Below are 14271 nucleotides of genomic sequence, written 5' to 3'. Positions count from 1 at the left end.
ACCATGAAGAAGTAGTTTAGGGACAGCCTGGTTTGATCTGTTGGCCAGATGTACACAAGCAGCAGCTGCTGATTAAAAGGCAGCCAGAAGGCAATTAGAGCCCAATCCTGTGAGATGCAGAACACCTGCTGCAAGATACCATTTGTGCACCCTCTACTGCACTTCAGTGGGAGCTGAGAATACTCAGCACTGTGCAGGAACAGACCCTCATTGACCTGCTTGTCTTCACCTAAAGCCTCCTCCTAACTGATTTTAGCAGGAAGATGGAGGACACTTGGCATGCCCAATAATTAATGTTTCCAAAGATCATGGCAAAGGTCAGAGCAAGGGTCATCTGATTTCTTTCAAATGCTTGCCTCCCATGGAAAATTAGGGGATTTGCATTTCTGTGACTGGTTGTAATTGGAAGTGAAGACACTTGGTGTGCTACAAGCAAATGAGGTCAGTGTTTTTTCTTGTATTTCTTGCATGCACTAAAGGGACTGAGAGCATTGGAGCCATAGGAAAACATTAATATCTGATGAGCTTCTGGCAGAATGCAAAATGAACCCAAGGAACAATTTTGTCAAAACATTCAAAATGCACAGGCGTAGACATTAGGCACTGGGTAACTGCCAACTCTGTGGGGCATGTGGTCTAGTCATCAAAGGACAGAACTGGTATTGAGACTCCTGGGACTGTATTTCTGCTTTTGACTTGTGTAATTAGTGAATACCTGGAGATGAAAAGTACTAGATAGAGTTTCCTGTTTAAAGACATTTGGTGTTTGCAAGGAAAAGTTATTCTGTGAAACAATGCTACTGGCATCTAAGAGATCAAATCTGAAAAGCCTACTTAAGTAACCTTGTTGCTTATGTATCTTATTTCCTCTTTTACTCTCCTCTCCCTAAATATATCTGCATGAAAACAGGGTCATTGTTTTATAGTAGTTCATCTGTTGCTATTCATAATTCCCCAGCTATTCTTCTGTAGATAGTAAATAATATTGTAATTCGTAGAGTGACTTTCTTCTCAAAGCTTTTCACACATTTATATACAGGAATCATGTTATTTACCACTGAAATGCAGCAACCTCTGGTGTAGAATGAAGCTATTTAATGGTGCTTAATCTACAGTACACAACATTTGTAGACAGAAAGTGAAAAAGAACTCTGAATCCAAGTGAAATTGGAGAAGAAATTTAGCTAGACAAAATATACTAAGTTGCATTAAAACTGGTCTAGGTTATTGGAAGTATGACGTCCCTACTCTTGTAAAAAAAGGCTATGGGAACAGATCCATCAAGGAACTTAGATGCTGCAATGCTAAGCATTGCAAGAAAATTACAGGAACAACACTGTGATCCACAAAGACTGAGTTAGGCTCTTATACCATGAATGGCAAAAGGTAGGAGCCTTAGACTTCAAACCACAAAGCCAGTGCACCAGTTGGGGAAGCTGCCCAAACTTGCCAATGGGAGACACCAACCAGAGGGTGTGTAAACCCTGCTCCTCTCACAGAGATGGATGTCTAAGTCCAGGCTGCACCAAGGTGGATGGTTCAACTTCTGATTATGATCCATGAACAAAGGAAAGATAGGCAGCTGAATGCCTAAGTCACAGGTAGTGCCTGAAACAGGATAGATGGTGGGAGAGGAGTCTTCTCTTATAACCTTAGGCCAGTGGTTAGGATACTCAAGCAGGGTCTGGGAGACCCCCAGTTCAAGTCCCCTGTCCCTGTGAGAAGGAGGAGAAGGGATTTGAACAAGGCTCAGCCAGCTCTCAGGGGAATGCTCTAACCACTGGGCTGTGGGATAGTCTGATGGGGGGGGGGAAGGGCTCCCTCAGTCTCTCTCCTGTTGAAGTTGTTCCACTTTAGTTAAATAGCTGAATAATTAAATATGAGTTGGGCTGGTGAAAGAGTTAGAATGATTCTATAGTTTTGTGATTAGAGTACTCACTTGAGAGGGCGTAGATCTCTATTCAAATCCCCCCTCCCTCAGGATGAGGGGAGATATGAAATGGGGGACTCCCACATCCTGAGTGAGTGCCCTATCCACTCAACTAAAGCTTATTAGGGAAATCCTCCTCCCTCTCTGGCTATTTTCTGTGCAGGGGCGGCTCTAGGATTTCCGCTGCCCCAAGCAGGGCGGCACGCCGCGGGAGGCACTCTGCCAGTCACCGGTCCCGCGGCGCTGGTGGACCTCCCGCAGATGTGCCTGCGGATGCTCCACCGGAGCCGCCTGCTGCCCTCCCGCGGGACACCGCCCCAAGCGCGCGCTTGGTGCGCTGGGGTCTGGAGCTGGCCCTGTTTCTGTGAACTCGCCTGGGGCCCAAATCGATTGGTTGCAGTAGCCGCTGGCTCCATCCCCATCCCCGCACCCACACATGGCGGCTCCTTCCAGGCCAGGCTGCCCTTGCCTGAAGGCTCCACCCTCCACAGCAAGGATGGTGGTTTTCTACTTACAGGAGAGAAAGGAGAGGGCGTGAACACACACTCTCCCTACCTACTCTCACACACCATGGGTCTACTTTTTCAAGTGCTAAATGCAGAACTGCGTATGGGAAAAAAAAATACAAAAAGCATCTGCAAATGATCTCAATTGCAATTATGATGATCAAGCATGCAAACTGATTATCTGAACATACAACTGCCATAATTGTGAGTGGGCCTTTTTTGCGCACACAACTGTGTTGAAAATCGTGTGTGTGTGTGTAATGTACTATTCTGCCTCTGTGTGTGAATGATCCCTTTCTCCCTCTGTCAGGCCCCGCTCTCCTTCCCCACTCCATTCTGAGGCTAGTCCCAGCCCAGTGTTCACTACCCGGCTGATAGAATGGCAGCAGTCAAGGGTGAGGGGTCTGCAAGTGCCTTCTCGCAGACAGGCTGCAGGGTGCGCTCAGGGCCAGGCCAGTGGCTCCAGGTGCCTCCAGTGGTCTGCATTAGGCTGCTAGGCCCCTCTCCATAGCGACAGCTGTGGTGCAAGGATGAAACCATGCAGTCGATGGGCTCCATTCACAGAGCTCGGTCTGGGAGAGCCTGGGCAGGGAGCAGCTTCTGGGCCTTGGAACAGTCCAACCCCTCCCTGGCCCAGTCCCTTGCTCCAGGGACTGGCCCCCACTGTGCCCCGATTGCCTTGGTCCTGGCCCCTTGTTCCGGGGACTGACCTCTCTGCTTCGGGGACTGTGCCCTGCTGTGCCCCGATTGGGCAGGCGGGCAGGTTCCGTGTCAGCTCCTTCCAGCCTGGCTCTGCAGGCGGTAGGTGAGTCCCAGGAGAGGGAAGAGTGAGCAGGCGGGGGAGTGGAGAGGATTGAGCAGGGGCAGGGCCTTGGGGAAGAGGCGGGGCAGGGGGGTGAGGCAAGGGTGTTTGGTTTTCAGCAATTAGAAAGTTGGCAACTCTAGGCCCAATCTGGTAGGCAGTCTCTGAGCACACTGACTGACAGGGCCGGCTCCAGACCCCAGCGTGCCAAGCGCGGTGTGGGGCGGCAAAATGCCGGGAGGGCTGCAGGCGGGTCCGGCGGACCTTCCGCAGTCATGTCTGCGGGAGGTCCACTGGAGCCGCGGGACCAGCAGACCCTCCGTAGTCATGCCTGCGGGAGGTCCGCTGGTCCTGCGGCTCCCGTGCATCTCCTGCAGGCACGACTGCTTGGGGTGGCCAAATTCGTAGAGCCGCCCCTGCTGACTGAATTCCCCCCACAATTTAGGCAGCCAAACATCTCACTTCTCCCGGTTTGTGACTCGCTCTGGGTCTGAGGCAGGAGATATGCTCCCAGATGCCTGGAGTAAGGTTGTAGTGTGCATGCTTAGAGGCAGAAATGTAGGCATTTACAGGGTTCAGCAGCAGCCAAGTGCGAGTTTTGTGGATTGCAGTGGTGCCTAAAAGTGGGAGTTAGGCACCTAAGTACCTTTGTGGATCACACCCTTACTGATTATTAATACTCAGAACCTCCATTTTAGGTTTCAGGCAAAAGATGGCATGTCTAGTAGCACCAGTTAGTTTAGAACCAAGTTGGTATGGGTGTTTATTTGTAAAAAGGGGGATTATAAAAGTTAATACTTCTAAAGATTGTATATTTATGATTTTTATTCCAATTTCAGTGAAAAGAGGTTATTTTTGTTTTTAATTTAAAAATTCCTCTGTTAATGTTGCCAAGCCTCCAGGATTGTCCTGGAGTCTCCAAAAATTAAAGATTGTCATGCGATGAAACCTCCAAAATTGGCCACCCTATTCTGCATACATTTCTTTGCAAACACAATGGCATTTTGCAAGGGTGCAGGAACTGGGAAATGAAACTGACCAGAAAAAGGATAGCAAAACTTAACAACCTAGTTTTGTTGTTCATCTTAAATTTTGTATGTAGACAGACAAGAGGTTAACAGTGGAGAATTTGGGCTTCTATGGGCAGAATCAATGTGAATCTCATTTTTTGTTGCTAGCAAAACAGCGGTAAAGCTCATAGGCGGAGAGATTTGAGCTAAAGATTTCAGTTCTAATATTCTAATATTCAGTTCTAAGTATAGGCAAGAAAAAATATTTTTAATCTTGACAGGATCTCAGGAAAGTCTATTTATATGTGTTGTAAATGCCATAAATATTTAGTGTGCTAGACAAGTAATAATTAATGAGACACACTCGAGCAGGTCTTTTTCACCTGTAACATTTTCTAGAAGCAGCATTTTGAACCTGAGGGTGATACAGCCATGATTTCAGGAAATAACAAAAACAGTACAGGAATTGTGGTCTAATATTTGCATTTGAGATTCATTTTTTTTTTTTTAAATAAGGAAAGAATAAGACTGAAGTTCGCATCTAACAATCTACTAGTCCTTATGTTTAATTATTCAAACACACGCACACCCAACTCCCTCTTAAGAATTCTGGGAAGTGACATCTAATGGGCAATTTCCTATACTGTACTAAGGAGTATGATAGCTAGAATTACCGGAAGAGGGTGCTCAACACACTGTGCCCATATTTCTGCCTTTCTGGAATCAGCCCTCGAAGTTGCATCAAACACGTGTGCCACCAAGTTGGTGTTACACTGAATGAACATATTTTGCATGTTGAACAAGATGCTAACAGGAAGAGTGAAACCCAGAGTGCCAGATTCATCCCTGTTATTACTCTATTGGTGTTAGAGATGGGCAGCACCATAGAGTCTTATGCACAGCCGAACACAGGAATTCCCTTCCCCCATTGAAACCATGCTGTCATTGGAAAAGAGCATCAAACACAACTTTAAAATCAGAAGTAGCTTTCAGGGGGTTGAGGGCAGCGGCGGCTCCAGGCACCAGCACGCCAAGCGTTTGCCTGGGGCGGCAAGCCATGGGGGGCGCTCTGCTGGTCGCCGCGAGGGCAGCAGGCAGGTTGCCTTCGGCGACATGCCTGCAGAGGGTCTGCTGGTCCCATGGCTTTGGCAGACCTCCTGCAGGCTGCCGCCAAATCCGTGGGATCAGGGACTTCCCGCAGGCAAGCTGCCAAAGGCAGCCTGCCTGCTGTGCTTGGGGCGGCAAAATACCTAGAGCTGACACTGGTTGAGGGAAGCCAGTTCTCCACCATTCTGTTTCATCTGTATTCATGTTTAAGAAAATCTGTGACAATCCTCATTTGCTCATCAGCCTGGCTTGTCCAAGTCAGCTGCAAGTGCAAGAGCAAAAATCCAAGTGGTGTTGTCAGAATTGTGATAAGAATTCACCTCACACAGTGCCTGAAAATGAGAAGCAGGAGGGAATGATGAAGAGCACAGATGCACAACACAACCCTTGGGAAGCCTGTACTTAACTACAAGACAGGGCCTAATGAATAGCATGCTGATGCCCTTACTCTGTGGCAACTAGGCTATGTCCTTCTAGCCACACCTGTGGGGTTGCCTTATTGAGTTAGTACATAGTCTTTTTCTGGGGGAAGGTGGCGTTCTGAGGAAAGGTGCCAGTTTGACAGACCTGTGGATTAGACTTAGGCCTCATTTTATCCAGAGTAGGAATAGCACAGGTAGCTGCAAAGCAGACTTCTCCACACAGCTGAGCTGGAGTAACTACTTTTGTTGATGGAAGGATGGATGAGGGCCCTGCAGAATCTAGAGTCCCGTGCTCTGTTGATCCTCTGTGAGTGGAGAGGAGTTGACCCCTTCTGATCTGGCTCAGGAGGCACAGAAGAAGGTGTAGGGAGAGCCATCTTTGTGTCCTGATTCCCTCAACCCCCTTTGAAGTGACTTTGTGATGATCCTGATATGTGCGTGGGGAGGGGCCAAGGAAGTCATCTGCTCCCTGGTGGATTGTTTCATCCTCAAGCCTATGATGGAGCACATCAGTGGAATTTACTGCAGAGTCTATATTAACTTACCCCGCTTCCTCCTTGTGGATACCCTTTTTTTTTCACCCCTGCAAAGGCTCCTATGGGAGCCAAGCTGTTGTGGGGCTTCAGAGAGTCATGGGGAGCCAGGTGGAAGTCCAGAGGCAAGGCACATGGGTGGATTCTTCAAGAACCACAGAAATCAACGGGCGGAGGGCTCCCTGGGTATAGAATACTGCAACCCAGCATCTCTCACCATGGTGCAAACTCCTGCCCAATGGAAGAATGAAGAAATTCTGCATGGACATTTAACTCCCCTATTCTAGAACAACCCATATAGGGGACCAGGGTAACACTGGGTCCTTACTGTGTTGGGGCACCATACTATAACATAACTGTGCCCTAGCTGTATCATAACATAGAATCGTAGGACTGGAAGGGACCTCATGATGTCATCTGCCATGAATGCAGGGGACTGGACTAGGACTAAGTGTTAGACCATTCCTGACAGGTGTTTGTCTAATCTGATCTTAAAAATCTCCAATCATGGAGATTCCACAACCTCCCTAGGCAATTTATTCCAGTGCTTAACCTCCCTGACCGTTAGAAAGTTTTTCCTAATGTCCAACCTAAACCTCCCTGCTGCAGTTTAAGCCCATTGCTTCATGTCCTATCCTCAGAGGTTAAGAAGAACAATTATTTTCCCTCCTTGTAACAACCGTTTATGTACTTGAAAACTGTTATGTCCCCTCTGTCTTTTTTACAGACTAAACAAACCCAATTTTTTCAATCTTCCCTCTTAGTTCATGTTTTCTAGATCTTTAATCATTTTTGTTGCTCTTCTCTGGACTTTCTCCAATTTGGGCACCATATTTCAGGAAAGATGTGGACATAACTAGACACAATACTCCAGTTGAGGCCTAATCAGTATGGAGTAGAGCGGAAGAATTACTTCTCATGTCTTGCTTATAATACTCCTGCTAATACATCCCAGAATGATGTTAGTTTTTTTTGCAAGTGTTACACTGTTGAATCCTATTTAGCTTGTGGTCCACTATGACCCCCAGATCCCTTTCCTCAGTACTCCTTCCTAGGCAGTCCTTTCCCCTTTTGTATGTGTGCAACTGATTGTTCCTTCCTAAGTGGAGTACTTTGCATTTGTCCTTATTGAATTTCATCCTATTTACTTCAGACCATTTCTCCAGTTTGTCCAGATCATTTTGAATTTTAATCCAAACATGGTTTGGTCCTGCTTGGGTAGATGTAAGAAACTGTGTTATAAACATCTTATAGCCTTGCAAAGACCTGGCTCCCTATCCCCATTAGTAGTAGATCCCCTTCAAGGTGCTGGTAAAGATTTACAAAGCCCTTAATACATTCTGCTCAGAGTTTGCCTCTCCTTCTGAGATCCACAATGGTAGCTGTGCTAATCCAGCACATTGTGATAGCCCGAGGGAAATCTTTTTCATGAGCAAGTCCAAGACTCTGCAACAACAATTATACATACAAAATGATGGGGGTCTAATTTAGCTGTTACCACTCAAGAAAAAGATCTTGGAGTCATCATGGATAGTTCTCTGAAAACATCTGCTCAATATGCAGTAGCAGTCAAAAAAGCTAATAGACTATTAGGAACCATTAGGAGAGGGATAGATAATAAGACAGAAAATATCATAATGTCACCCCCACCTTAAATACTGCATGCAGTTCTGATCGCCCCATCTCAAAAAAAGATATATTAGAATGTGAAGAGGTACAGAGAAGGGCAACAAAAATTATTAAGGATATGGAAGAGCTTAATTGCTCAGGGGAGGGATAGCTCAGTGGTTTGAGCATTTGCCTGCTAAACCTTGGGTTGTGAGTTCAATCCTTGAGGGGGCTACTTAGGGATCTGGGGCAAAAATCTGTCTGGGGATTGGCCCTGCTTTGAGCAGCGGGTTGGACTAGATGACCTCCTGAGGTCCCTTCCAACCCTGTATTGTATACCTCCATATGAGGAGAGATTATAAAGACTGGGGCTGTTCAGCTTGGAAAAGAGATGACTAAGGCAGGATGTAATAGAGGTCTATAAAATCATGAATGGTGTGGGGAAAATAAATAGGGAAATGTTATTCACCCCTTCACATAACACAAGAACAGGGGTTACCCAATGAAATTAATAGGCAGCAGTCTTAAAACAAACATAAGGAAGTACTTCTTTACATAATGCACAGTCATCCTGTGGAATTTGTTGCCAGGGGATGTTGTGAAGGTCAAAAGTATAACTGGGCTAAAAAAAGAATGAGATAGATGGCCGTTGATGGACCTGTCCTCCATTAATCTACTAGCCAAGATGGTCAGGGATGCAGCCCTATGCTCCAGGTGTTCCTTAGCCTCTGACTGCCAGAAGCTTGGACTGGACAACAGGGGATGGATCACTTGATAATTGCCCTGTTCTGTTAATTCCTTTTGAAGCATCTGACACTGGCCAGATAGGATACTGAGTTTGATGGGCCATTGGTCTGACCCACTATGGCTGTTCTTATGTTCTTAATGTAACATCCGCCGATAGGAAAACAATAAGAATCCAATCCTTGCTGTTCTCAGATGGTGCTGCAAGATTTGCCTCTTCACCAAAACATTTGGAGAAGAAGTGAAATCCCACCCAGCATCTTGGAAAATCAAGTAAACTAAGAATACCAATGCATATGAAGTATACAACAAAATAGTATGGTATCAGCGTTTGGTCCTTATTATTGATCCTGGGATGGATTTGAACCAGTGACTGAGATGGAAGGATCCTGCCACCAGTGTCCTGAAACAACATCCCCTCCCTATTGTCACCAATGCAAGACTTGACATGAAGGATGTCAAAATTGTCAAAGGTAATTTCACCTGCGTATTTCCTTCTCCTATTCTTCTGTCACTGTCATCGTTAATAGAGTTCCTAGACGTACATGGCACTTCACAGTCATTTGATATGGCAAGCTCTTTGCCCTGAGGAGCTTGCAACCTATCAAGCTTTGGGCTGTGTTCTAACCGGTGACACAGTATACCAAGCATGAGCTTTCAACAGCAACCTGACTCAGTCCCACTAGTTAGATTCTGATGTGCAACTGCCTGCCATTCATTTCCCAAAGCCATATAAGTGATTACCATCACTCACTGCTGATGTCCACTCTGCTAATGCTTATTTCATGCATGCTAATAAGAGGGCCAGTGAGAGCAGATTGATACTAGGTCTAGCTTGGAGGTAACATGCATGAAAATGCCAGTGCAAATCCTGAGTAAAAAGGATTTGAAAACCAACACCCCTTACTGTCATAGAGCACGGTTTAATCCTCTTCAAGGCCTATTAGGAGACATTCTCCGTGAGACTTTGACGTCAGCCCAGCTTCCTCTTTCTGTCGCATTTCAGACACTTTCAACTTTTTGACTGAAACAAAAATAAATTGCACGGAGCGAGAGTGTGTGAGAGGGGGAGGCAGAAACACCATACAGCTTTGTAGGTGATATTGGTTTTTATTCCAAGGCTTACATGCCATGAAAGAGGTTAAGGAAACTAGGATAAAAATAGCATCCTGTAGATCTCTGAAGTGGTTTTGCCGTCTTAAAAACTAAACACCTCATGATTTTCTCTTTCCTTCAGTCAAGGAGTTGAAAGTGGCCTAAAATGCTCCTGAAAAATGCAGCTAGGGGGATGTTAGAGCTTCCCTGAGGACAACTCCCAGTTGGCCATACAATAGAGGGGTGTGTGTGTGTGTGTGTGTGTGTGTGTGTGTGTGTATCTTGAACTCATCATGAAGAGTTTTAGATGCAGGATTCAGGTTAGCACAAATGATGGCGGTGTGGCTCAAGTTGTGCACTTTGAGGATATCGGCATTTTGCTCAATCAAAGCCCATGCGTGCAACTTCCCCGGAGGCTGAGGATGATCCCTAATATACCTTAAATAGAGCAAATTCCAGTCCATTGGATTGAATAGGTGCCTAAAGATGTACTTTAAAAAATGAAGAAAATCGAGTGTAGTCCACAAGTCCTGGCATGTAGTGCTCCATCTTGAGCCAAACAATCCCTGCTTGAACTAAGATGGAGCACATCAGGCTGGGATCTGCAGTCTCTGGGTGGGTGGCACCCCCACATCATAAATGACAGTGGCCATGGACCACTTCATGGAGCTCTTTGGGGTGTGTTTTGGCCACCTGTGCCCTTCTGAATTTGCTTTTGGCAAAGCACCCATTGTAGTCACTCCTCTCCCTTTCCTGGAAGGTAGGAGTGATTTGTGGTAACTGACCATCATACCCCCTTTTGAACAGATGACCGGCGCGAGCCCTACTGGTGGCAAAGGAGAGGAACTGAAATTACATGAAGGGTAGCCCAGTTCTTCCTTCTCATTGGAAGTCTTCTACAAGCAGGCTTGTTGACTGTGTGAATGTAACCAATATATTGTGGACACTGAAAAGCAAGTGTTAGGTAATAACTCTTAGCAGATTACTTAAAATTTATAAGTGGTTATAAATAATGAATGGGTGCACTTCAGTTTGAAGCCAGCGTATACTCTGTAATTTAAAGCTTCCATCCGGCAAGGGTGTTTTAAGTTTCAGAAAGCTTCATTCATTCTCTTATTTTAAAATATAACCTATTAAAAATTGAGAGATCCTTTTAGGAGCCGTTAGGGGCCCTAAAGTAAATAAAACCCCAACTGCCTAACATTACACCCATTTGTTGTGGCTGTATGTCACTCCCAATGACATTGCAATGTAATCCTGCCTGACTGGAGAATACAAGGATGTGGAGGCATGTATGCCTGTCGTGGTTGCCCTGTGGTCATTAATATGCCATGAATATGGGTGGCCTCAGCTGCTTGTACTCTCAATCTTATTCAGATGTGAGTGAGATGGCCTTGGCAGATTCACCTGCAAAGCAAAATAAAATTGGGAGTTGTGGACTGAGAGCCCTGTAAGGTGCTGAGTATCTACTAGAGGTGCTGAGCACCAATGTCATCAATGAGAGTTGAGGGCACCAAGATTCACCAGGAATTAGCACTTTACAGAACAGAACTCTTAGGTCCTGATCCAAAGCCAATGGAAAGACTCCTAAGCCCAGATCCTTAAAGGTATTTAGGTGCCTAGCTCCCACTGTTAAGGATCTGGGACCCATTGACTTTAATGGGCTTCATATTAGTCCCTTAGAAAGGAACTTGGAAGGATACTGAAACAGGAGCCTCATACAGAACTCTGTGACTGGGTCAGCCTGTAATTAATATGGTCTCTGCTGTCTACTATTGTGTGCATTGGTTGAGGAAGACAGGATGGCTGTGCCCCTTTTACTTGACTGTGTGTGTCGCCCAGATACTATAGTGAGTGTTTCTGTACCAGTCACCACTGCTTGCAGAGATGAAGTTAATACTGAATTCTGGAACAAGCTGAGTCTGCATCATCTTTCTCCAGGATTGACAATGGTTTCTAAACACAGCCCACATTGTAGTTAAGCAATAACCGGAAATCGCCACCCACACAGTGAAAAGGAAAAGGGGTGTGTTTATATATTGTTAACTTGTTTTGAAGTAAATATTGATTCACACCCCAAGTTACTAATTAAACAATTAGTTTATTTTGTGGCACCTTTTTTTTTTCCAGAGGAGAGAAATTTCGGTAACTTCTAGTTTGTAAATAATTACTGAAGTCAAAATGAGTTAATTGATTTAGTAATTCTTTACTGCCTTTAATCTCCCATTTCCAGCTATGGCCGATTTCTAATGCTGCACAATAAAGGCAGTATGAAGTGGGCAAGAATGTTGTTACACCTGTAAATAATGCTGTTGCATAATCTTGTCCTCACTTCCATCTCCATGTATATTTTTATCCTGGAGTATCTGAGCACATTGCAGTTGTCTCCCTTCTCTTCTTCCTGCTCTCTGTCTGCCTCTGCACTCTCCTCCCACTTCTCCATTTGTCTCCCCCTCAAGTCTCAGTTTAGCACCATCTAGCCTTCCTCCCGCCACATCTGGAACATGCCCTGCCCTCCTCGTGTCTGCCCACACTCTCATCCACTGCCCATTGAAGTCTTCTCATTGACTTCAGTGGGCTCCAGATAAGGGTCCAAATGCCTCCCCTCTCTCATCAAATCCCTTTTTAAACCCAGCTTCTTCCAGGAAGTTTACTACACTTAGCCCTCCCAAACCACTTAACTCCTCTTTCCCACAACCTCCCTTCCCTGAATTTTTGTCACTTCTGTGCTGCATTGTAAAGGGTGCAGCTGTGTTTTGATCCATCCATCCATCCATCCATCCATCCTCTGTTATCTAATCTATTAATTCAACATCTCCAGTCTATCCAGTCCATCTGTCTACATTTCTGACCTTAGTATCTAAGCGCCATGTACACCAAGTAACATTGAATTCTGTCCACAAAAGAGCTTTACCTCTCTTCTCCACCCTTTTTTATACTCACTCTCCTAAATAGCAGCACTTTGGTGGCTGTCTGCCTGGAGAAAGTTCCTGGGTCATGCAGGGGCTCTGATAAAGTCTATGTTTTATATAGCACCATGCATATTTACACTGCTAATACAAGAAATGCTGCTGAACCACTTAGTTTGGATCAACAGCTGAACAAGTTCAAGAAGACCATTTCTGGGGGGTTTGATTTGGGCCCATCTCTAAATACTACATGATTCCCATGAAAATGTGGCTAGCTAATTGTTTTGCATGGCCTCTGTAAGATGTTCCCTAAGACATGGGGCCCCTGAATTTCTCAGTTTCCCATGATTTTAATATTTTTGGGTGATACTTAATAATTTTACTTAAGAACTGCCATGCTGTGTCAGACCAATGATCCATCTAGCCCAGTATCCTATCTTTTAACGATGGAAGGTACCAGATACTTCAGAGGGAATGAGCAGAACAGGGCAATTATCACATGATCCATCCCTGTCATCCAGTCCAAGCTTCTGGCAGTCAGAGGTATCAAGAGCATTGGGCTGCCTTCCTGACCATTTTGGCTAATAGCCATTGGTGGACCTGCCCTTCAAGAACTTAACTAATTCTTTTTAGAACCCACTTATACTTTTGACCTTCAGAACCTCCCCTGACCATGAGTTCCACAGGTGGACTGTGCGTGGTGTGAAGTATTTCCTTATGTTTGTTTTAAACCTGCTGTCTATTAATTTTATCGGATGATCCCTAGTTCTTGTGTTATGTGAAGGGGGAAATATCACTTCCCTGAGCTGCAGGTTAAGAAGCTGGAAGGTGGGTTCTGAGCAGAGGGAGATTCAAACTAACCAGCTCCCAAATGTACTTAAGAGTTGCTCTTCTACATCTTTATAGACCCCTGTAGAATCCATTATCTGGACAGATTCTTGGGGCTTGATACTCCACTGCCTTGCACCCTTGTGTAATCATTTGCATCTGTGTGAAGTATGTGGATGAGTTCTCTTTTATGGGGGAGTTCTCATATGTGGGTATGGAAACTGGGGTTAGGGTATTATGGGTGGAGTAGACAGCTCTTTTGATAGGGGAGGTTATGGGGAGATTCAGCAACTGGGACATGGAGAAGGACTGATTTGTCACCAGTTGCTTTCAGTGCCCCGGACAGAGTTTCATGTGTTTTGGTGAATTTATTGGCAGCCCCCGAGACTGGAAACTGAAGCCAAGAATATTAAAAGCTTACAATACAGGCTTTCCCCTCACTGGCCCATCAATTATCAGAGGGGTAGCCGTGTTAGTCTGGTTCTGTAAAAGCAGCAAAGAATCCTGTGGCACCTTATAGACTAACAGACGTTTTGCAGCATGAGCTTTCGTGGGTGAATACCCACTTCTTCAGATGCAAGTGAAGAAGTGAAGAAGTGGGTATTCACTTGCATCTGAAGAAGTGGGTATTCACCCACGAAAGCTCATGCTGCAAAACGTCTGTTAGTCTATAAGGTGCCACAGGATTGTTTGCTGCTGGCCCATCAATGTGCATCAAGCTTACTATGAAAAGGTCACCAAGTAACTCCTCCATATTTATACAGTCCTTGGTCTCTC

At 45.3% G+C, this 14271-nt stretch overlaps 1 long non-coding RNA gene across 1 annotated transcript; it reads left to right on the top strand.

The window, feature by feature from the left end:
* The first annotated feature begins 203 nt into the window (after nucleotides 1-203).
* Nucleotides 204-10683, top strand: LOC123361860. Its single transcript, XR_006576253.1, has 3 exons — nucleotides 204-441; nucleotides 8858-9135; nucleotides 10565-10683. It is a non-coding gene; the product is annotated as an uncharacterized LOC123361860 (long non-coding RNA).
* Nucleotides 10684-14271: the final 3588 nt, after the last annotated feature.

Source organism: Mauremys mutica, chromosome 1, assembly GCF_020497125.1.
Source record: "Mauremys mutica isolate MM-2020 ecotype Southern chromosome 1, ASM2049712v1, whole genome shotgun sequence".
Taxonomy (NCBI): Eukaryota; Metazoa; Chordata; order Testudines; family Geoemydidae; genus Mauremys; species Mauremys mutica.
This window is presented reverse-complemented; position numbering and strand designations above follow the sequence as displayed.